Here is a 24,803-nt window from a genome sequence, read left to right on the forward strand (position 1 = left end):
AATGTAAGTGAAGAGGGGACAAGAGCCCAGGGACTGGAGGAAGGACTGGATTCAAAGACCAGGTACCTGCAGGGAAGGAAGGGAGATGGGGTGATGAAAATATCTGATTTTTTTCTCCTGTTAACTTTCCACAGGATGGAGGGCAGAGTGCACACAGATTGCAGATGAAATACCGCCTTGGAGACAAAGCAGTAGTAGAAAACTACAACAGGAGCAAGAACCCCTCTGCATCCAGCAGCAGCACATGGTAGAATGCTGCCCAAAATGTCTCATCAAAATCTTGCATAATGCCAAGCACTGGCTGGCAAAGATGAGAGGCTGAGGGCCCCTTGTGACCAGGGACACAGTCCATGCCCCCATGAAGAGAGGCTTGGGTACAGCCTCAGCTGCCCTGAGCACTGTGCAGCTTCTCTGCCGGTTGTTAAGCGAGCATCGGTACCTAATGATCTGAGTGGAAATGCGGCATTTCAGCCCTTGCTGTTCCCTTGCTGAATCCACTGCTGGGTGGGTGATCTTCCAAAAAGAGAAGTATAACTCATGATATGTCCCTTAGAGGTCCAAGGAGCTGCCAGTCCTGCTCCATCACCAAACCCAGCTGAGGTGCTGCAGAGAGGAGATATTTCCTAGAATGTGCTGAGAGCGACTCAGTGAGAAGGTGGTTTTTGTGGGGTAAGACAGCGTTAAGCAGTGAAGTGAGGACAGGACAGAGCGAAGCAGCACATAAAAGGTTTCTATTGTCTGTTTTGGTCAGGAAAATAGTTTTGTGTTTGGAAGATAAACCAAAGCCCCGAGGAGAAGGAGCTGATCCAGGCTCTGTGGGTGGTGTCAGCCCTTCCCCGGTTGCAGAGATGGGCCAATGCTGTACAATGGAGTACATTTTTGTGTGTGTTTGGACTGCTTCAGAATGCTTTTTCTTTTAAACCTTGATGTATGCTTTGCCCCGAGGGATTAATGTTGTTTCAACTGTTTTGGTCAGCTCAAAATAGAAAGCTGACCACAAGTGAGCTTGTGTGTAAAATTCACCGGTGTATGTGGGCTGTGTGGCGCTGGCCTTGCCATGCACAACGAGCGGAGTGGGGCAGTGATTCTGGTCCAGCTCATTGCTGTAACTGCAGGTTTGGTGGAAGAGGAACATTTGGGGTCGTATGCAGTCGTGGATGCCAGGCTGTGTAACTGTTTCCTCATCGGTAAATGATGTTGCAGACAGGGGGAGTTTTAGGAGGGAGAAGCACCCGCTGAGTACCCACGCAGCAACGCAGGTCCTCATGGACTGCATTTATCCGCCAGCAGCCTAATTCCACAGAAATTACATGCATTAGTGACGGGCTGCCCGTGTGTGTGTTGCCTAAATGAATGCCCCAGAGAGGGTTCTGTACCAGGTGGGTGGGGGTACCAGGATGCTTTAGAGATAACACCATCCTCTTGAACACCACAGCTGCTGTACAAAAGTTCAGTTGATTAAAAGGGGCCTTTAAATAGGGAAACTTGGTTCATGAGGCTTAGCGTTTTCTCCCACAATGACTCAATATTTCTGCTTATAGTATGATGTATAGCAGTTCGTGAATTTGCCAGCCTTGGTGTAATGCATCTTCCGATTAATGTTATGGGGGTTCCTTTTTTTGTGTGTTGTGCGTGTTTGTTTTTTAACTGCAGTTGGCAGGGTGGTAACTGCTTGCTTCAAGTCAGTAGGCTCAATGGTACGCAGCCTGAATTTCTCCTTGCTTTCTTAAAGTGGTCCTGGATAGTTATGTGAAACCGTACTTTCAAAATGCCTGCTGCCCTACGCTTCTCTGTGACAGCAACTTCTGCTATTAGAAACTTTGTAATGTGTGTACTATAGCTACCTAACTTAATTAAAAAGATTATGAGCATTCATCCTTCATAGCCAGGAGATGATGGTGATCAGCAGTTAAATTGAAAAGATGGGTTGGACTCTCCTTTTGCTGCAGGTTGTAGACTTGCCAACCCAGTTACTTTCTGGATATAGCTTACTGTTTTTCTTGGCAATTTAATGACGTAGTCAGTTCTAGACATCTGGCTGCTGTGTAATACCAGATCAATTTGTGCACCTAAGATAATCTGGCATACTTAGGTTTGAAAAGTGGCTGCTGCACATTCATGAGGATCTCAGCATGGACAGATTTGGCTTGCTGTGTGTGGACAGACTGGTTCTGTATACTGGTATCTGACCTCCTTGATGCTGACAGGTCTGAATTGTGCTAACACTGTGTGGCAAGACTGCTTCTGCACCATGCACAGTGCTCAGGGTTCCAGCTGACAGAGCAGGAATTCAAGATACTGCTTCAGTACAGGTAATACTGGATGAAGCTCAACCAACACTACGGGTTTTTGTCATTCAGCTGCAGCTTTGTGCATAGGTGAAAGGTGATCCAGAGCTTGCTTATCTTCCATGCACACTAAATGAAAATTGAGCAAACATTGTCCTTCATAAGAATGTCAGATGTGTTTCCTAATAAGATCTTACAGGACAGGTTAAACACACTTATTTTGCATGTAGATGACAAAGTCAAAAGATATGAATCTTTTTAATGTCTGTACTGCTTAAGTTCAAAAGCAAATGCTAGTCCCCAGAGTGTGATGTGTTGCCATTTTAAAGCTGTGAGTTAGTATTTCCATCCATTGTGTTGAAAACCTGTTGCACTATGGGGACAAAAAACACAGCCCATTGTGCTCAGAAGGAAGAACAATACTTGAACAAAGACATGGTGGGTTTTTTTTCTTTCCTTAAGTAAGCCAAACCCACCATCTAGAACATATTTAAGAAATCCAGCCGAATAGAGAGCAATAATGGGTGTTCATGTTGTGTTCTGTCACTTTAAGATGCCTAATAGCCTTGGCAGTCTTATTTTAGGTCATGTCGCTAGGGAGAAGCTGACATACAAGTACGGAGGACCCAGCGCATAGTCTGACGTGGTGCGGGATGGATAAAGCAAACAGTCATGAGTCCCCCTGTAGCAGTCCTGCTTTATGGAGTTGGCAGAGAAATACGCTCTCTACGAGTACCAGCTAAAGAGCTCAGTGCTGCTGTGGGAATTTCTCTCTTGTTTTATATTACCCAAATCCACTTTTGGCACCTCCGGCAACTACAGAGTTGAAGGGATAAAGGCAGCTCATTAGGGGCCTAATCCAAACCCCATGGATGTCACTAAGAGTTTGTGCCAGCAATGGGACTTGGTTGAGTTTAGTTAAGAGCCTGTATCTTCATGTGTGTGGATGTCTGTGACTTAACTACTGGTCAGTATGGGTGAGTCCCACTACCTGCCCCTTCTCTAAGGGGCAGCTGCAAGGTTCCAAGTAGTGGGTTTCACCTCCCCCTCTCATAAAGACTCATCCCTTGTTTTTCTCTGCATCTATTAGCCAAAAAGACACTATCTAAACTGAAAACACATTCCATTATTGTAGTTTTGCTCCTTGGAATGCTATGACACATCCCTCAGATATTGGCTTTGTTAACTGTCAACAAATCAGTGTCCTTTCACTCCCAGCATGTGCACTCACGGGCCCTCTTGGCCCCTGCTGTTACAGAGAGCAGCACCAAGGCTGCAGTCCAGGGGACACTCCCTTTCCTGACCTTCGGCTCCCAAAATCACCTTCTTGGCTGCTGAACAGCAGGACAGCATCCCCACAGCTAGGAAAGCTTCCTCTTCTTCTGTAGCATCAAGAGAAAATGGCTGGCACCAAATTTACCCACTGTTGCCAGCAGAACTTGAGGCAAAAAGTATCGGGCCTAGTCCTGAATCAGCTTGGTTATCCCTCCCATCCAGATTTGTTTTATATGCTTTATGAAAGCAGATGAAGGTCTTGAACAATATCACTTGGATAGTACTTGAACCAAAAAGCCTATCTGAAAGCCTGACCCAGGAGTGCTATACACTGTGCTCAGAAACTGGTGCTAACGGGGGAATCCACAGCCTACGAAGGCAGGAGAAGGAAAAAAAACCCCAGCTTGTCTCTGTTTATCTCTAACTCTGTTCAGTTAGAGAACTGGAGCAGAGAGACAGTTCGAGTGGATCTCATGCACCATCCTACAGCCTTAAGTTACGGCTCCAAGTGTCTGAGCCTGTTTTCCTTCAGCAGATCAGCTGCAGGACCATCCTTTTGCTCCCCCAGTGACCCACACGGTCCCTTTGGAAACCTGATGCCATCCCAGGCTGAGCAGTCTCTCTGGAGAAGGCTGAGGGTGGTGGGCTCTGCCGGGCGGCTCACAGCGAGAGCTGGGTCCGCGGCGCGGTCGGTAAATACTCCTGTAAGTAGGGCTGCTCTCAGGATTTAAATCAGTGTGAGAGATACCAGGATCCGGGTCCTTGTGATCTGGGGATTACAAACCAGTTATTTTAATCACATGATTAGAACTTAGATAAACAGTCAGTGAGTAACCAAGGCATGTCCCCCAAATACAGTGAGTCAGACACACCATTTAAGGGAAATGAGAGGGGAATAGCTTCATTCCAGCCCAAGGCTTATCCCAAAAATGTTCCAGCCCTCGGCCTGAGGCACTGGCAGGAGGAAGCTTAGTCTTGCAAGCTTCTTCACTCACTTTTGCCTGCAAAATAATTCTGCAACTTCACTGCTGTACCATAGTCTGCCGGCAGTCTGTTACCTTTATGATATGCTAACGTAATTTTCTTAAGTGGCTCCTATGTATTCCCGAGGTCAATAAACATCCTCATTAATTGTGCATGGAAGCCCTACCTTCTGCTTTCTGCTGAAGAGTGCAAGCAGCTGAATCAGGCTTTGAAAGATACCCTCTGACCTTTCTCGCTTAGAGATCTAAATTTCAGAAACAGGTGTACCATATCTGATTTTTTGTGGCCCCCAAGCAATCAGGCTGACCATGACAGTACAACAGAGCGACTGAAGGGGAACTTTGCATGCTTGTTAGTCAACTCTGCTTTCATGCCTCACCCTCACTCTGATTATGCATCCTGAGTTTCCTCCCCTTGTTCTTGGTTTTGAGGGACAAAAGGTAAATTCAGGGGGAATTTAGGCATGGAGAGAATGGATTTTTGGTATTTTAATGCCAGTCTTGTCTTTTAATGCATGGAAATTGCTGCCTGATCTCCTGTGAAGTCAGTTTACACTAAGGTCAAAGTCTTGCAAATATTCAATTAGGAGACTAGTCAAGTATGTGGGATTAAGTTGTTTATACAAATGTTTGCAGAACTAGAGTGTGAGTTCACAGGCAGGCATGGGAGCTTTGGTTTCCCAGCTGATCCATAAAAAGGGTCAAACACAGTATACTGATAAATGTAGTACACTGACAAAAAGCCGGCTAGCCTCAATCCAGTCCTGACTGGAGCTTCCAGTACCGATTCCCTGTTGTTTATCAAGGTTAAGTTAGAGGCTGATGAGATTGCAGGATGTATCATTTAAAAACAAATTCAGTCTCTTCACTGGGCACCACTGCACCGCTCTACACATATCTAGGCAGTTGAGAGTGTAAAAGCTGATTTTGCTTTAAGTAAACCAAAAGCTCCCACGGACGACCAAGAAGGATCTCTGGTGTGAGCTGCGGGAATAAGCAAGAGTGGAAGAGGCCCCATGGAATAAGGTCTGAAGATACGGGGTAGCATCGCTCCATGGAGTTTTCTGCATCCGTTCCTCTTTGTTTCTGCTTCTGGTACCAAACTTCTGAGAGAAGCTAGAGAAAGTGCCTGGTTTTCAAACCAGGGGAAGATGGAGGAGAAAATTTTCTCCTCTTATGGAGACAAACAAATGCTTTCTCAACTTCGGCCTGAATTTTGGTGAGCCAGGGCAGGACTGATGGAGAGTACAGTGGAAGACAAAACTAGGCAAGGGAGTAAAAGCTGAAAAGAGGAGCATTTCATGCATTTATATTTCCACAATATAATTTTGGGATGGTGTCATTTTTACAATACATTTCTACAGTCTCCCAGGAAATAGAGAAAAAGCAAGGACTCCAATGGTCTGAAAACATTTGGTGCCTGGTTGCCTGATTTCTGTGCTGGTCAGGGCAGGGAGACATAAAACCATCAGTGAGCAAACAGGACTTTACTCAACCCAGGTGTGCCAGAAGGAGGAGTGACTGTATTACGCTTGTTTTTTTCCCTGTGGGTAGCTGGCATGAGACTATAGGGAAGTCCCTTATGCCCTTGTATTTTTTTAGGGTAGTTTCTTTGGACAGCTTGTGGTTATGCAGTTGAGAGTACACAACTGGTATCTTTTGAGATGAAAGGTGCTGTGTCAGTGCAATATGTTGCTTTTGTTTGAATTTGTTTTTAAGCACTGGTATCTATACTGGAGTTATTAATAGACTGAATTGTCCAAACAGGGATTCTTCACCCCTTCTGCTGCAAAATACATGCTGTATTCCTGTTGCTACAGCATATACAGCTATGTTACAGCTAGTACAGTCTGTTTTTCACTAAGTGCATCAGTGAACAATGTTTAAACAAAGTTTAAAAAAAAAAAAAAGAAAAGTACTGGCAACAAAGAGATGACTTATCATTTGCAACTTTAAAAAGGAGCCTGCAGCTATACGAATCTGGAAATAATATAAACTTAACCCACAGGACTGTTGCATTGGTTTTAGAAGAGCTTACTTTAAAGCTGGTATGTGGGCTCACTAAGAGACTGAGCGGTTGGCAAGGATGCTAACGATTTATGGAATGTGTCTTTGGAAAGGATTAAAGCAAAAAACATGTTGCTTCTTACCAGCTCTGAGCTAGGAATATAGCTCTAAGGGGCAAGCGTTAAATTTTAAGCGTCCAGTATGTAAAGCTTTTAAAGAATAAACTTTTTTCTTTCCTTGCCCTGGTGCTTGGGATCAAATTCAGTCCCGACCGGATGGAGTAAAAATCATTCCCATTTGACGTCCAGGAAAAGGTCAGGAGTTAAAGGAGTACTGGCAGTGGTGAAGCAGTTCCCAGCTTGCGTAAGTACTATTTGTGAACTGCCCAAGATAACAGTCAGCATTTTAGCTCTAAATGTCCCAAGCCTCATATAACAGTGCCTCTTCATTTTCTTCCTCTAAGGTGATTTTTAAAACTGCTTTGCACCAAGTAAAAGCACAGTTAAAACTGAAGCCTGAGAACTCCATTAAAATGCAAAATCCCTATGATTTGGTTGTGAAATCCTTCATTTCCTACTTTCATTGGCCCTGTAATGACTCTCTCTCTGCCTTAGGTACTCACGGTCCAGCCCCTCACTGTGTTGTCCTCTTACTGTGGCATCCCCATCCTAAGCTCTTGAAAAGCTAAGCTGTTTGAAAAGACAGTGACAAATCTCTCTAAGCGGCGCCATTTTTGTCTAATAGAGATTCCCTATTACTAATGAAAACAACTCCGTATTTTCCCTCTGTGCATCTGAGCGGATGTGGTGTTGCATCTGTGTGTGTTTGCAGAAGGCACTAAGACAGGAGTGGCTGCCAAACCCAGCTTTCTACCCAGTATGGAGGAGAAGAAAGGCATGGTGCTGTTCTCAGCTCTAACATCAGCAATAACTGCCCAAATGCTGTCTCCCCTTGGGCACCCACTGTTTCACCGCTCTAGTGGGGTGTGTGCAGGGAGAAGTCACCACCCAGCAGTAGAGCGCGTCCCATGAAAGGCTTCAGACATCAGATGGATGCTGTAGTTTGGGTTTGGTGCGAATGGCAGACCTTTCCCCCAACAATGTGTGTTGCAATGGGCTGTGCTCACCTATTGTGTCATTCCTAAGTGCAGGGGTAGATCCAGAAAGTTGCAAAGCAGAAGCGTGCTCTGTGTCAGGCAGCGGTATCAAGCCAGCTGCCACTAGCAACGTGACGGCCGTGGTTATTGGGCATCTCACAGTACTGGTAGTCCAAAATACTTGCAAAACTACATCCACTTGCACAATATGAGGGTAGATGCTGTTGGAAATGGGACATAGAGGTCTAAAGACAAAAGCTGTTAGAAATAACTTCCAAGAGGGACAGTGTCTCTTTTCCTGCAAGCATGCCTGCCATCCCCTAGTCATCTGCTCTTTCTCCGCATGCTTATGTGGCTATGCAAAAAGAGAGCTGGTTAATGATGGCAGTGCAGTGCGATGTGAAGGCATGTTATCTGCTACTTGTCAACTTCCATGCAAGTCTTGGTGACTTCAGGCGTGAAATCACAGGTAGGAGTCTGAGCCTCAGGTGCAGAGCTGGGGGCTCTGGATGTGGAGGATCACCTTGGTGGGTCACAGTCATTCTGGAGGACTTCCACTGACCGTGGCAGTTTCTTAGCAGGATCCTTCCCCTAAGAGACTTGTGTCTCTCTTTCTCTCCGACCATTCATGAAACCCAGAATCCAGTCCTGGGGAGGCAGTATGAAGACATGAGACAGGATGGGCTCAGTTTTGGGGTGATCCATATTAAAGCCTTCCTCCAGAATTTGCACTGAAAGGCCAGACTGTCTTTGTGGTCTCACTTTGAAATCCTTGATGGCTTACTATAGAAACTGGCTGTGATAGGATTGGTGTATGACTTAATTTTCAGTGTTTGGGAAATATTCTGATGTGCTTGCTTTGACAATGCATGTGTACATCAGTACCATAAAAGCACAGTACCTCATACTCATTGTGAGGGTCTGAGAAAGTACAACGTGGCTAAAATGTGGAGGTGAGCACCTTTTTCTTCTTTAAAGTGAAAATCCTAAAGCTATGCCTTCATTATTTAGAATAAGTGAATTTACTTCCAATTGAATGACATTATATTGAATGCTTACCTTTTTTTCACCATATTACAGTGATTAAGTTCCAGAAAAGGTAATAACAGGTGCTCGTTGTGAGGGCCCTAATAGGCTGTAATGCCCCTGACCAGCTTCACCTGAGGCCTCCATCCACACACATGGGCCCAGGAGCTCCATTTAAGCTCAGCCTCAGCCCCTCTTTAGGCTATGCTGTAGGTGTGCTCGTCTGCAGCCTTGTGTTTGGCTCTGCCTCCTGAATGGCTGTCAGACCTGTGCTGCTGGTAGCTCTCTCCTGGACGTGGCCCTCCAGGGTGCTTTGTATGTCTCCAGTCGGCTGTCTGACTCTGTCCCCTGCTGTTCCTGCATGGACCCTGGACTTGGTTTGCTGCTTGCCGTGCCTGGAGATGTTGATGGACTCTGCTCCCAGCACCCTGTGGGACTGCCTGACCTGGATGCTGCCTCTGCTGCGTTGCCTTCGGCTCCTGGCTTGTTTGCACTTGGGGAATTTTGTGCTAAAGTGCTTGGCTTGGCTCCTCTGTGCTTTGCTAAGGTAAGAAGAGAGTGTATAGCTACTAACAAAGTTAAAAATATGAACTTGAAATTAATCTAGTAGTGATAGAATTAGTAAAGCCTCATTTTATTTTTTTTTCCTTTTGGTTTTATGATTATGGTGTTTTGAAGGTATTTCCCATTTCCTTCTCCTGTGTGGAGTACCTGCACAGCTGTCTTTGTGCATCCCCTGGTTACTGGCTGAAGGAAAGGAAATAATGTGATATGGCTGGTTTCAAGTTGCAGGTGTGCTGCTCAGCTACCTGAAAGGTCAAACAGCACAGATAACCTCTGAACTACAGCTGTAGCCTTGCTTTCAGTATGGGTGCCAATTTGCATCCCTGTCCTTCTGATTTTGTAACTTCTCTTTCTTTTCACAAAACCTGAAAGAATTTCATAGCTTTTGATCAATTCTTTCAAACTGATTTAGAATTGACTATTTGTGAAATTTAAATTTCCCTGAGGGAAGGGATGAAAGAAGTAATGGAGAGGCAGAAGCCAGGCAGCCTGTTTCCATGGGTAACTATGATGAAAGGGTGTCTATGTTTTTAGTGAGAAAAGGGTCAGGGAGAATTAATATGGAACTTGCAGAAATCTTTCTTTTTAGATTTGGGGAGTAAGGGGTGTGACCTTACTGAGTCTAGGTCAATACAGATTTATCAAACATAGAGAAAGAAATAGAGTGAAGAAGCAGGTCAAGGGACCTGTTGAGAGAAGAAAAGGGAAAAGGAGGGCCTGCCTTGGCTCAAACCAGGATGAAATGTAAAGAAAATTCAATCTGAGAGAGGTTGGTTAATGTGCCCAAGGTTATCACAAGGGACATGGGCTGGGAATATGCCTATACTGTCATCTCCACCCATCCTTGAGGTGGTGAACCCCCTGCACATGTGTGATGCTGTGTGTACGTGGTGGGGGCTGGGCTTGCCCAGCATGAGGTAGCCTTTGAAGGTTTGATGCTAAACACATGCCCAGCAGCATCAGGATTTCTCATGAAGAAGGCTGCCTTATGGTCAGAGGTAATTCCCCAGTGTCTGCCCAAAAGAAATTTTCACAAATCAAAAGAAACTCAGTTGAGTAGAGTGGAGGTGACATGCCTGCTAAAATTGGTATGATGTTCCTGCTAAAAAAGCTGCTAATAAAGCCTGGAATGGTTTGGGAGTGGAGCATAGAAATAGCCCAAAGAACTTTGCATCTTCCTGTGGAAGTGTTTCCCTGGGGAAGTAGACTCTGTTCAAGGGCCTTGAACACTCTTGGTCTCTTTTGGTACTAAAGGTTTTGCAAGGATGTGGTACACTGTGGCAGGAAGAGGCTCAGGGATACCTTTGTGTTTGGAGGCGCTTTGTGTCTGCGGGGTGGTTGGCTGCAAAAGACCAACCTTGGAGTCTCCATCAAGAAGGGTGAGGGAGGTGAGAGATCTGGTCAGAATCAGTAACGCTGGAAGCATATGGGTTTAGTGATGGATGTACAAGACCAGAGCAAGCAATGCTTCTGCCAGAGGCTGCAAAAAGCTCTGAGTTGTGGAGGTTCACTGGTTCCTGTCAGCCACCTCACTTGGAGGTCCAGCGGAGAGGAAGGTTGGATGGGCATTGCTGGATATTTGCACCGGTGAATGATGAACTGAGTAAATTGTTGGCTACTAAAGATACTAGTGGATATTTCATGTTGTCTGGGACTGCTGGTGTTTGTCAGATGCTCTGTCCAGAATTCTTTGTCTGAGCCTTTGCTTGCTGAGTGAAGACTGCAATTTTGAAGAGTTTATCTGACTAAATGCCCACAGAGTTTGGGGGGGGGGGGAATCACATCTGGCATTTCAATTGCCTTTATAAACAATGTTTTGAAATAGTGGAAAAATCAGCTTCAAAACACTGTCAATAAGAGGTATCCTTGCAAACCCTGTGCTACTTTGAGTGATCCTTGAAGAGGTAAATATTACTTGGGATGTGCAGAGTCAGCAAGGCTTGCTCAACCTTGCATGTGGCCAGGTGTCCTTAAGTAGTAATATGAATCTTGGCACAGGGGAGACCACAAAGTCCTAGAAGAAGTACCAGAGAAGGAGGTATGTCTCTGAAATGTGCTGGATGTGCCAGACAGAACTGATGCTTGCCCGCTGCTCAGCTCCCAAAGGAGATGTGTTCTTCTGAGCCTAGGGATCCAGTACAGCAGCTGCAGGCAGGACTGTAGCTTGTTTTTGGCCAAAGCAATCCTACCTTCTGATTTATTTACAGGCAAAGCAGGCCTTTGAGACCTGGTCATCTCTTTTCTGCCTTTGATAAGTCTCTTAAGACAGATGACCTAACTAAAGAGGAGTTTTACTTGCTTTTTCTCTTACCAGCAGCTTCTACTGTCCCATGGCTGCAACCTCCTTTCTTCTGACAACTCCATACAGCTTAATGCTACTCCCAGGCATGTACACATACTGTGGAGCTGCAGGCTGTTTTTATTGCAGCATCTTAATGAACCCCAGAATTGTTACCAATAGGAAAAAATAATTTTGGGTCCAGTGATGAGGCTCTGTTCTGAGGTTAGAAAGGGTTTCCAGACTGGAATGGTGGAAGGAAGAATGATTGCTGGAGGTGAGGCAGTTAACTTGCAGAAATGATCATAAATCTTGATATGGTTGCAAGAGTGTTAGATGGGAAAAAAGGAAAAGTTTGGGTTTAAGTTCTTGAATCCCTTCAAGGAGACTTGTGTTGGAAGGGCTTTAACCAGCCCTCAGAGTTCAGTGAGATGAATGGTTTTAAGTGCCTGAAAAAATATTGGATGTAGGACTGTGACAAAGAAAGATGCTCGTAAGGAACAAGCACCTTGCCTGCCCCAAAAGGCAGATGGAGCTGAAGATGGTACAAAGCATTCGTGATACCTGGACTGTTATTGTCCAGGTGTACTCTACTGCCTTTTGTGTGAGAGTGGTCCTGGACCCATTAGAGATGAGGACTATTGCAGAGGAGTTGCACGGGTGTCGTGGTTTAACCCCAGCCAGCAACTAAGCACCACGCAGCCGCTCACTCACTTCCCCCCCATCCAGTGGGATGGGGGAGAAAATCAGGAAAAGAAGTAAAACTCCTGGGTTGAGATAAGAACGGTTTAATAGAACAGAAAAGAAGAAACTAATAATGATAATGATAACACTAATAAAATGACAACAGTAAGTAATAAAAGGATTGAAATGTACAAATGATGCACAGGGCAATTGCTCACCACCCGCCGACCGACACCCCGCCAGTCCCCGAGCGGCCAAAAAAAAAAAACTGCCCCCCCCCCTTCCCAGTTCCTAAACTAGATGGGACGTCACATGGTATGGAATACACCGTTGGCCAGTTTGGGTCAGGTGCCCTGGCTGGGCATGAGAAGCTGAAAAATCCTTGACTATAGTCTAAACACTACTGAGCAACAACTGAAAACATCAGTGTTATCAACAGTCTTCACACACTGAACTCAAAACATAGCACTGTACCAGCTACTAGGAAGACAGTTAACTCCATCCCGGCTGAAACCAGGACAACGGGTCACCCCGGCTGTGCAGTCAATGCAAGTTTATCTTTGTGGCCTTGTTTAGACCTTTTCAAAAAGGGCAATGTGGGAAGGCTGAGCTAGTTCATGTAAAGTTATGGGTTCAAGAACGGAGCTGTCCTCCTGCTTTTTCTTCTGTGGCTTTACTGCTCTTATGACCACTAGCAAACCCTCTGGAAAAGAACCTGAAGCTAATTAAGAGGGTCATTTTTGTGGCATTGGCTTAATGGGAAATGGAATTGCTTCCCATTTGCATTAACAGAGGTCTGGCAGCAGCTGCAGCTCACTGTGCCTCACTGGAAAACAAAAGGGACAAGGTTTGAAATATGTTTCACAAGAAATGCATTTGTTTAAAATGAGGGTTTACAGATCTGCATGCCTAGATAAGAAATATGTGTCTTAATGTGATTCTGTTCTACCCCTTAGTTCTAAGGGAGGTCTTCAGACATCTGATCCAGGGCTGAATTTTCAAAGCTGTGTGAGGACATGTAATATTTAATGCCCCAATACCCTGCCTCTCCTATTGCTGCACAACTAATAATGTGAAATTAAATTGATTAGATGACATCATTACCTCAGGAAAGGGATACTTAGGTTGCCTTTTTTGTTATGAGGTAATTGTGGACATTCTGGTTTATTTTGGCAACTGTTTGGGCTTGAAACAATCATGTTTAATTTTAAATGAAAACAATTGGATCTTTATGCTATTTATAGCTGATTTTGCAGTAGATTGCTTACCTGTAAAGGAGATTTCATTGTTCGCTGAAGATAGTTTATAACTGCATGGTAGACCTGAATAAATTTGATCATTGCCGGATTTCTGGGTTCAAAATCCAAATCTAGATATGAGCTCCTTTCTGCTGTCCAGGCTGAAATGTAGAAAGGGTAGGTGTGACAGTGAGCTTACCCACTATTGACAACAGTATTATGAGTCGGGCTCCTCCCAAATTCTATACATGGCTTAAGTTAATGAGACTTAGAAAAATATCAAGTTATCCATTTTTTTTCCTGTTCACTTGTGAAGCTTTAGGGCTATGCTTAGGTTATATTTTCTTTTTTTTTCTTCCTGCAATAGTAAGGCCACAGTTTGCAAGGAAGCCTGTAATTCTCACATGAGCTTTTGTCTCCAGGTGCTCTCAAAATATTGCCAATTATTGAAAAACTTGAAATAAAATGTTATTAGGCCTTCTGACTTCAAGCTAGAACAATGGACCTGTTAAAATATTTATAGTTAATGTTAGAGTAGCCTGTGGGAATTGAGTTTGAGACTTTCATTCTGATTTTTTTATTTCATGCATACATTTATGTTCTTACGGAGTAAGCAGTGATTGCTGCAGAACTGGGAGATAGGGTTAGGTCTGATACCTCTGCATAGTATTGTCTTAACTTTAAGCTGTGGGTTTGGACAATAAAGAATACTTAATGTCTCTGTTTAGCAGAGTGTACATCTGGTGGTCTGGTGAATGTTTCCCATTCAACATTGAACCAAGGACCATTGTTTGGTTCTAGCAGTCTTTGTGCCATGGTGCTTTCTGCCCTCCTCAGTTTTGCACTCTTACTGCTCCTGTCCCATGATACCTGAAAGCATTGACAATTCCCCAGTGCTCAGTATCCTCTGAGGACAGGAGGTGCTGATTTCATGTGAAGTGAGAACCTAGCAGCCTCAGGTGGCCGGGGTGCTTGCCCAGATCATGCAGTAAGATGTTTTTAAGGGCAGAAGCAAATTGTGGGAATCCTGACTTCCAAGGCTTATTTACACCGGGAACATTTTCCAATCAGTTGTAGAAGTACTATAGAAGTTGTTGAAGGCTTCCCTAAACTGCTTGCATTTTATAGCATGACTTTTACTCCAAGCACACACAGATAGAACTGGATCTTCTCCCAAGAATTAGCTAAAATTAAGCAAGGTCTAATCAGATAATAAATAGTTCTACCTGAACCAATTCTAACTTCCGTGAAACCACACTTAGAAAGCAGAGTGTTTCTGTTTCTCCTGCTCTAACCACAGGAGAATGTGTCCTCACAGGAGAGGACTCTGCTGTTTTCAGTTTATCAATAGAGTGTGTTCAGAGTCTGGTATTTTTTTTACACGTGTGTTTTATTGCAGAGTACTTTGTTAATTCTTTAGTCTCTCTCTCTTTTCAAACTAGACAAACCCATGTAATCAATCTTGGATCCAGTGTTCTGCTTACCTGCTGTTGCCCAAACCCATAGACTCTGTTTGCCCTGAAGCTTTTTCTTCTTTTGGCAGCTGCTCTCATTCCAATTACAAAATATCCTTGGAAATTCAATACCTCATTTTTCTATTATTTAAATTATGGCTCACATTGTAGTTCAATGAATTTAATTAAAGCATTTCCTTACACACATGGTGTCCATGTGGACAGGGAGTAAGAACTTTTAATCTTAAAACTAGGCATATGTAATAATTACAACACAAAAGCTCATTCCTTCTTATTACATCCTTCAGGTAAGATGAATGTTCATATTGCCTGGAGGAAGACATAATCTGTATGAGCTGGCTTTAAATCCTTAGATAGCAGAGGGAATAATCTGTTTTAAATAATGAATGACCATATTGTGAGTAAGTTGTGACCTAGTTTGAAAGTCTAGAAGTAAAAAACAATGGGGCTAACCAAATGTTTGGGCTATTGTGTTGAAACACTGCCAAACAGTGCGGAAACCTGGGACACAGGCATCCTCTTCTAGATCCAGTGGTGATGGCTGGGTGGAGATTACCACTTCTATACCTGTTGGCTAGGGTACATGTGTGACCTATTTCAGTCCAGGTTAGTTTAAACAGTGGAAACGGCTGTCCTTCAATAATGTGGATTTTTTGAACAGCAGCGGGCTAGGGAGTAGTGTTAGTGAAGGTGGAGAGAGCCATCCTGCATGGATGGACCTGGATCTAAAATAAAAGTTCATTCACAGCCTTGAACTACCTGCCCTTAGCCAGGCTATTTTATGAGATAAAAAGTGAACATGTGAATTGTACCTATCGAGGACCTGCCACTGAAGTGGGATGTGGTGTGAACCGCAGCCGGGTGTGAGTCACCTGTGAAACCAGAGAGCCCTGTGTTCTCTCCATGCACCAACAGTCCCTCAGCTGCTGTTTGCTACCCATGGTGGTCTCAGTCGCTGCCTTTCCAGGACTGGGCAGCTAACCCACCTTCCTGGGATATTGGAGGGGTGGACCAGGACTGTGGCCTCCCCTTGCAGATCTGGGGGCTACCCAGTACGGTTGGGCCTCCCCCTCCATGCTCCCTCAGCCCCAAGGCTCTCGCCAGAGTTACTGGCTGCTGAAAGGGGATTGTGATGAAAAAAAGTCTCACTGAGGTTAGCAGATCTGAATGTTAATTCTGTGGTAGGAGTTTGAGTCTGTAGCAGATCCAAAGCTAGTGTGTAAGCTTTCTTTTTGAAGAAGGTATGATTTTTTTTTTTAAACTTAATCCTCCTCAGTGCATTAGGAAGTGATCAGCTGATAGCAGTTCCTCTCTCCAGCTTCCCACAAGCCTGTTGCTTAAATTTGATTGAAGCTGGCCAAAGATGGCAAGTTCGATAACCCTTGTTTATTAAAAAAAAAAAAGGAAACACAACCAAAACACCTTCCAGCATCTGTATACAAGACAAATGAAGGCAAGAGATGCAGCATGAATTTGGTGTGTGTTTGGTTTGTCCCACCAGCTGTCTGGTCAGCCTAGGACTGAGGTGGTCCCTCAGCCCATGCTGCTCCATTGGATGGTGTCCCTTGGCTGGCTGGTGCCTGGGGACCACATTGGGAGATGAAGGTGCTGACATGTTTGTTCCCTGGGCAAAGGGAAGTGAATTTGCAAGTGAAGTAAGAAGTGAGGGCTGATGTTATTATGGAGCTGGGGCTGAAGAAGCTGCAAATATTTTTGGTGATGCTGGGAAGTGAAGTTTAAGGATGTGGGCCACAACCTATAAATAGCTGGCCTTCAGCAGTGCTCTTGCTTATGCAATGATTTGTTTTGTTTCCACTGGAGTGTATGAGTTGTCATTATGGATCAGGCTAGTGGTGTGTCTAGTCTGCTAACATCTCTGTGAATGGACAGCATCAGATGCATCAAGAGAAAATTGTAGCTGACAGTTGTGGAATAACTACTTAAGACTAAGCAGTGGCTGCTGTAAGTCAATCTTCCTTTCCCATCCTTGGATACAGCTTCTTGTTTATTGCTGCTGCCTTCAGGAATAGAAGATTTTATGCTTTTAGGGGTGTGTGAACATCTGGGATGGCTGAAGCTTTTCTAGTCCCAGACAGAGGTTGACCTTGGGGAAAGTTGCAGTTACATTTGATATACAATCAAGCCTTCAAAAGACAGGAAACTTGAAAATTGTGAAATATGCAAATTTAACTCTGTGCCCTTTCTGAGCCACATAGTTGCCTTTACTGGTTTTTAATGGTTTTGCAAAGCAGTTTTCTCAATCCCTTTCTTAATGCAAGCGATTCTATTTCACCATGATTATGCCACTATATGGAGCTGACCTAACAGTTTAGCATTCCAGCAAGATGATTCACCCCAAATGTAGACAACTGCTTGCATTAAAAAAACCTGTAGCTCACTAGGTTCTTCCTTTTCCTTGTTCATAGCTCCAGTTGTGGATATGGAGACTGCTTGCCTCTTCTACTTTGAAAACTGGAGATTCGTTTGCATAACTCTGAGACTAATTGAGTGGCTTCTCTTGGGCAGGTATTGCTAAATGAAAGAAAATTCATATTTCAAGTTCTTTGTAATTGTGGGCAATTCCAATGTATTAATGTTATGTTGGTCGTGCTCTTTCCTGAATGCAGAGTAGTAAGAGGAATGTTAAGAGCACAAATTGAGTATGTTACTAGAGAAGCACGTTCTTGAGCAAGAGATGAAATGTGCTGTGCAGCAAATACTGTTGTAATACCTTAAAGGCAGGGTATTCTAACTCAGTGAGGTCATCTACACTCGACAGCTTGTGATAACACTTTGAGCTAAACAATTGCTCTAGTTGTTAACAATTATTTTTCCTTAGTAGATACAAATTAGTTATGTACATGACTACAGGACCTCTGAACTTTAGAAATGAGTTAGTTATAGCATTCTTCTTTGCTGAAACATCCTAACAAGGAAGATACTTTAAGCTAAATGTAATCAATGGTCAGCTTTTAATAGGTAGCTTGTTTTTCTAAAATGTGATTTTTTTTTTTGTGGTGCTTCCATCTATGATGACTTTTAAGTATATCTCAACCTAGTAATTACTTTCTCAGCTACCAAAGTACTGTCATCTGTGCTTGAAGTATGTGCCAGTGTGACTTTGTTTTAATTTCTCCCTTGCCTTTCCATGGTATCAGTGAGAGCAAATGTGTTACCAGCTGCACTGGGTACAAACAGAGCCCAGTCGCATGTGGGAAGAATTTTGGGGGAAAAGTACTGTGAAGCAAAAGTTGGAAGAACTTGTTCTACTTTAATAGTGATAAACTTCCAAAACTTTGGTTTCCTGAACCCTTTGGACATAAAAAAAAGTCACGGAGTGCTTAAAAAGGGGCCTCTTCAGTGAGTCTGCCTTTCCTTGGAGGATGTACATGCTTTCATTGCTTAGGAAAACAGCATGCTCTATTATAACTTAGAGAACATATGTAGTACCAATTTCTTTGGCCCCATTACTTTTATTGTATTTGCAGAGCAGTTACTGAGCTATTCTGTTTTGAAAGTGCAAAAAAAAAAAGATTAGTCTGTGCAACCTCCTCCCAAGCTCCTATATTTCAACAAGTAAAGACTTGAGAGGATGTATCACGTGTCCAACCGTGATGGCCTTTATTCAGAATCTGCTGTATGTTGTGGGAGTCTTCCTTTTGGCTTCGATGTATGCTGGATGAGGGCCTTTGGCAGTATCACCGTTAGCAGTGTCTTTTACTCAGTGCATGTGCTAAATTAAAGTGAAAATGTGTCAGTGAAGCACTGTTTGCCTGTTGCTATTGAAAGCTGGGTGTGGTGGTGGCATGTTCCCCTTGTCCCTCAGCAAGCTGAAAGAAAAAATCTGTTTAAATGACTTATCACTCATCCTGAACAAGTCTGTTCTGTTAAAGAGATTTAGTTTGGATTTAGCAAGGGAACAATGTATATGTCTAGAAAATTATGTTCTACTTCTATTAGAGGGCTCTCTTGATGACCAAATAAAACTCACTAATGGTGATGGCTACCACTGTGGGCTCCATGGAAGTCACTGAGGCTGAAGGCTTTATCTGGCTCACAGAACCTGTGTGGATGCCTGAGATGGAGGGAACTTAACTTGACCATTGGCTCACAAGCTGGGTTTGCAGGCCTGGTGGTTGGTGGTGTGTATGTTGCCTCAGTATCTTCCTTCCTAGTTCAAACAGCCTGCAGCTGATTTGGAAACCTATGAGCAGGAGCTTCCTAGGATGCTGTTTTGACAAAGTTATCTTAAGAGGGGAACTTTGTATGCAGAGTTAAAATCATAGGTCTGGATGGGTGTAGGGTTTAGGGTAGTCTCTACAAGTTTGGGATAAAGATAGTACAGGTTTTTCAGTATTTCTCTGCCAAGGCTGTTCAGGAACCTGATTGTGTTCCTGATGGGTCATTAGGATTAATTATCTAGGTCCTAGCCTGCTTCAGGAGAGTGAGCTTTGTCACCTTCCTGCTGAGAGGTGAAACTGTTCCTCAACTCCCCACAACACTTCTTGCTTATCTAAATCTACAATGCAATTAGCTGTGCCATGCTACCAGTTCCCAGTGCATATTGGCAGAGGGCAACACACTTGTATCTTCTTCCAATGCTGCCTTCTGTGCTTGGGCCCTCATCTGACTAGGCAATGTCAGCCTTGTGGACTTGAAGTAAACTGTGTGTGTGGAAAAAAAAAAAAATAAAAAAAAAATTGAAAATCACTCCTGCACAGCTGACTCATTTTAAGGGAAAACAGATCCTAAGAACAGTAATCTCCCAGTCCCCTTATATGGCAGGAATGGCTTGGGCCTGACATTTCTTAATTAAGAAATGCATGGCAACTAGCCCAACGAAAAAAAAAAACCTTTAAGTTGCCTATTAGTATATGGAATGCCAAAATTGCCATGTATTTCTTCATCTGTAGAGGGCTGGTAAACACCATAATCAATGCCTTCTCCTAGTCTTAGGTGTATAGTAAGAAACTCTAAAATTTGCTTGAAAAATTAAAAAAAAAAAGTGTCTGCCCAGTAGGACCACTTGCTCTGTGCAGTTCGAGATCCTCAGTGACAAGTATGTGCACAATGAGGGTTAGGAAAGATGCATGAATGAAACTTTTCTGTAAATATAAATCACAGAGGGAGATCATGTATGGTTTACATCACTGTGTGTTTTAAAATAAGTCCAGTATCTCACATTTCTGATTTTAGTCAGAATGAAAGGCTTTTTTAAACCCCCAATTAAACCACTTAGTACAGGGATTACCTCATGCTACTTTCATGCCTAAATAGCTAGACTGAGGCATGGACCAACAGGTACCTTTGCCAAAAAATGACGGAGACAGCTTCTGCCCAGTATTTTTGTGTGTTTTACCTGCAGTCAGATGCTTGGGTTTTTGTTGGAGGACTGAAAGGCAGAAAACTGCTCACAGTAGTCTGGACAAGAACATAGGCATCTGAACTAATGTTACCAAGTGTCTTGTTGAGTGCAAGGGCAAGTACCCAAGTTAACTGTTTTGATTTGGTGGAGTGTTGCATGGGCTTAGCATGTGTGCAAGGTAGCATACGAGGTGAAGAGCCACAGGAAGGTGAGACCCTTTGCGAAGGATTGAATTAATCTTGGGGGAGATCTTATGAAAGCATTTGTGATCATACTCAAGTTCCCTGTGGTAATCTGTGTAATCCCTGCAACAGCGTACAGCAGAATTGCCACTAAATCAGGTATGGGAGCAATTGCTCCACGTGTGCCACCTGCTCAGGCAGGGGTTCTGCTTTGAGAAGTGCCTCTGTGAAAACCCTTCAAATCTTTTAAATGGCAGCTGTGTTTACCAGTGGCTCTAACTGTAGAAATAAAATGCTCTACTGAGCTTATACGCCAAACAAATTTAACCTGGAAACCACATGTTATGTGACTTTTCTGTTTGTTTTTTTGGATCTGCAGCAGTAAAGATTCTGCAGCGTGTCTTTTTTCTTAAAATCACTTTATGATCTCCAAAGAAAGTCTACCACATGGCTTTTTTTTCATTCCCCTTGTCCGTGGCTGGTCCCAGCAGGCAGTGTGGGTATTGCCCAAAGTTGTCTGTTCTGGAAGTCAGCCTATGTGTGACCTGCTGCCTTTTTGTAGGTATATGAGACTTTTTTTTAGGTTCTCCATCTATTGCCTTTGAATAACAATTCCTGCCATTCCAGATAATTTATTTCCAGCTCTGCAATGACTAATCCCTGTATTATGGATTTTAGCATAATTATATTGAATTTACTCTGCATTTGATCTTAATTTCAGATATCATTCTAGTTTTAGAACCGTAAGCTGCTAACTGTATAGCAACTTGTACATTTTAGAGTGAGCAGAGCTCTACTTAGATTTCTAGTCTCAACTTTTTTGCCACTTGTAGAGTCCAAACTAGTATATTATTACAGAGAAAATGTTCACATTTAATAAAATGTTTATTTTTAAAAAAGTTTTTATATTTCAATACACTTTGTTCAAAGCTGTTGCTACACAAGTTTAATCTGATCCCTTTTTCATGCCGACCCTTTCAATATTTCTCTGCCATCCTATCTGAACACTCTGTTTAGCACTAGAGGTTACCATTTTATTATGAAGAGGTTAATAGAAAGATCTATTTTGGTGGAATTTGCCTTGTCACAGGTTTGCTGCTGGACTGTAACCATATGTAGATATATTTAAATTGGCATGTGTTTGTGAAATACCATACTTCAACGGTACATTTGCCATCCAAACGGCCACTGTGTGATCAGTTATGTGTTTTGTAGGGTTAGTTCAGTTTGTGGAGGTGGTGGTGTCTGTCAGACATCAATGAGCTCTGAACAGAAGTCATGGTGTTGGTGACTGGGTAATGAAAGTCATTTGCTTAGAAAAGCACAGCCCAAGTCTGCTTTATGTGGATGGGTGGTTTTTGTTAGAGTTACCTAGTCAGACTATGAGCATTGGTATCTGTTAAGACATCTTTAAGGTTGCTGACCCAGTGGAATGTGCTTGATGTTCTGTGACTGTATCCTTAGGAGACCAAGCATAGTTGAAGCTACCTGATACTTGAGACAGTATGAACCAAAAGTTCCCTTTTTATCCTGCAGCTGCTGTATTGCAGCAAGCTGCCAAGTCCTGAAGGCAGAATTTGACCTGTGTTTTGTATGTATGTATAGAGCCATAGTAACCGACCAAGCTGGGGAGAACCAAGGAACTTCTCTGTATATCGTCCTGGTCTCCTTCAGAGGGATGTGATGATGGGGATTCCCAGGGAGGCTGGCATGGCTGAACTCTTGTGGTCTTGCTCATGATTTGGTCCAAGTAATCACTTCACCTTTTTGGAAGGGAACCTTGTCTCTGAAAACTGATGATTTCTGAATACTTGCCATTATAACAAGCTTTTGATATCTTACCGGGAGAAGATATTACTGTTATTGCTAATCAAATATTCCCACCTTGGGTGGCAATTAAAACTGATTTAGCTGGCCCAAACTTTGTGAAAAGCAGAATAACAATTGCCAATATTTTCCAAAGTCAGTGTTGAAAGTTGTCCTGATGCTCAGAGGTGTTGAGTAAGCCCGGGTCCAGTATTTTCCAACTTTCGGGCTCAGGTCTTACAGGTGCATACCACACTTTCTAAGATAATTGTGACTGTACTTATATTTTGTTGGGTCTTTCCTAGAGTGACTAAATTACTGGAGATGTATGTGATCCCCCTGAGGAGCCATAGTTGCATAAAGTCCTCATATATCTTATGTAACCCAGTCTGGATTCCAGTGACCTTGATGATACTAAATACCTTTTTTTTTTTAACTTGGCATCACTGAAATCAATGTGATTTATTTGTGGACTGAGGTAACCATGAAATCTGGTATCAGAAATCGGGCTTTCAGTAGCAGTGAGAAATGGAAAGAAATAAACATTGCTACTTTCTCATTAATGCAATTACCATACCCCATCAAACATGTGCTGATAAATTTGAGAGGCTTATACTATTCATTAGGTGTATACATTCATTAGTGTAGCCATCATAAAATAAACAGGGGAGTGTCCAGCATGGGGAAAATTTCAGAGAACAAGAGCTCACATTATACAAAGCTATGATGATAAATGTCTCCTGTGGCACAATTTTAACTCTTACCATCTGTGATTCCCTGTTGCTATAGCAACTTAAAGTAAATATTAAAAATAGTCTGAAACCAGGAAAAGCACAGCAGGGAATGTCTGTCCTGAAAGAAAACAAGCCCTCAATGTGACCAGGCAATGGCAGGAAAAAGGACTGATGAAAACTTCAGGAGTTTTAGCTCAGAGAATTTTTAATATGCAGGGGTGGGTGAGAGAAGGATCCCAATCCAGTGTTTATAAGTGGCTTTAGCTGTGCTACCAAAACATTATCAGATGCTCTGTGTTGTACTTGTCATCTGTTTTCAACTTTGAGCTTGAGAAGTAATTTTACTTTAACTGTTAGGAGACTTGTGTGTATATATATAAAATAAATATGATTTTACATTTTTGACAGATGTGTTTTTTGTTTTTTGTTGGGCTAGGGAGGGATGAAGAGCCCTTCTGATGCAGACTTTAAAAGCTATGAGCACTGCAGTGGTGTTCATCAAATGATGCCATTCAAATAGTATTACAACTGTGTGTTTAGGCCAAAGACAAGGCTTAAAAGGAGAGCTGCACTTTCATGCCAGGCTAGCACAGGAGCTGCTTCCAGTGATTCCTTTCTGGAAAATACAGGAGCTGAGGCCCATGCAGCAGGAAAAAATGACCAAGTAAGGAAAGAGTGAAAGACTGCATTTAGTGGAAGGGGCATGAAGAATTGTTGAAATAATTGAAAGTGTTGTGAAATGGCAGAGTGCTTCAAGAACCTGAGAACTTTACTTTTTGGGGGGGAGCTAAATTAATTGGGGATGCCCTATCTAACGAAATCCTTTGAAGAAAAAGTTTTGCATGGAAACAAAAACCCTGCTTGGGGGAATTGCTAACTGTTCTGGGTGTGTCCTTGCTTTAGTCTAATTGCAATGAAGGCTCATTTAGCTTACTTGGTGAGGGTTCCTGTATGTTTTTTAGTGTTCCCTTTCATTCATTTGGCAGTCACTCCAAGAGTGATTTATTATAAGAGATGAGAAAACAAACTCAGGTTTCATATTAGGCAGTAGCAAGGGAACTTAGATGTAATCACTGCTGCATAACATCCTGCGCAGTTCTGTATACATGTGCACTGTGGTGGACTTAATGCTTAAGATCTCATTTGAGCTTGCAAACCAACACAGCCTGGATATACAAAACAGCCTGGGAGTCCAGGTGCCATCAGCACAAATTAAGTGTCTGTGGCTGGGCTCAAGGTGTGTGAGACCAGAGGAGCCTAAATCAGAAATCTTGTTTGGCCTTATTATCACTGATGACCTGATAGGCAGGTTTTTATTTGCAGCCTTGTGGTTTGCTCTGTGACAGTGGTAATGAATGCAAATTGTAAAAGGCAGCCAAATGTATATGCTTGGATTTGTAGGAAAGCTCTGACCCACCAGAACTATAACTTTTAGGGAGAAAAGTCACGTGAGTTCCAGTTACAGCTACTGTATGTCTGAGTTTTCCTAGACATGTCTTTTCTTCTCCTCTTTCATTCTCTGCCTCCTCAGAAACCTCGATGTAATCTGAGAGTTTTCTATATTGGCCAGAGCTGCTGATCAGTGCTGCCCTCAGCCTGCTGTATATCTGGAAGTTGTGGACACTTCCATGGCACACAACCAGGCTAACTGCTCAGCCTCTGTGCAATGACTCAGCTGCTCTGGAAGCACTGAAAGCTATTGACTCTGTTCAAAACAGCTTCTGTGTGTATGCCATAAGCCTGATGCACCTCAAAAGCCTTAGGCTTAGCCCCAAACCCACTTGAAGTAAGTCCGAGGTTTC

Source organism: Buteo buteo, chromosome 19 (genome assembly GCF_964188355.1).
Source record: "Buteo buteo chromosome 19, bButBut1.hap1.1, whole genome shotgun sequence".
NCBI classification, from domain to species: domain Eukaryota; kingdom Metazoa; phylum Chordata; class Aves; order Accipitriformes; family Accipitridae; genus Buteo; species Buteo buteo.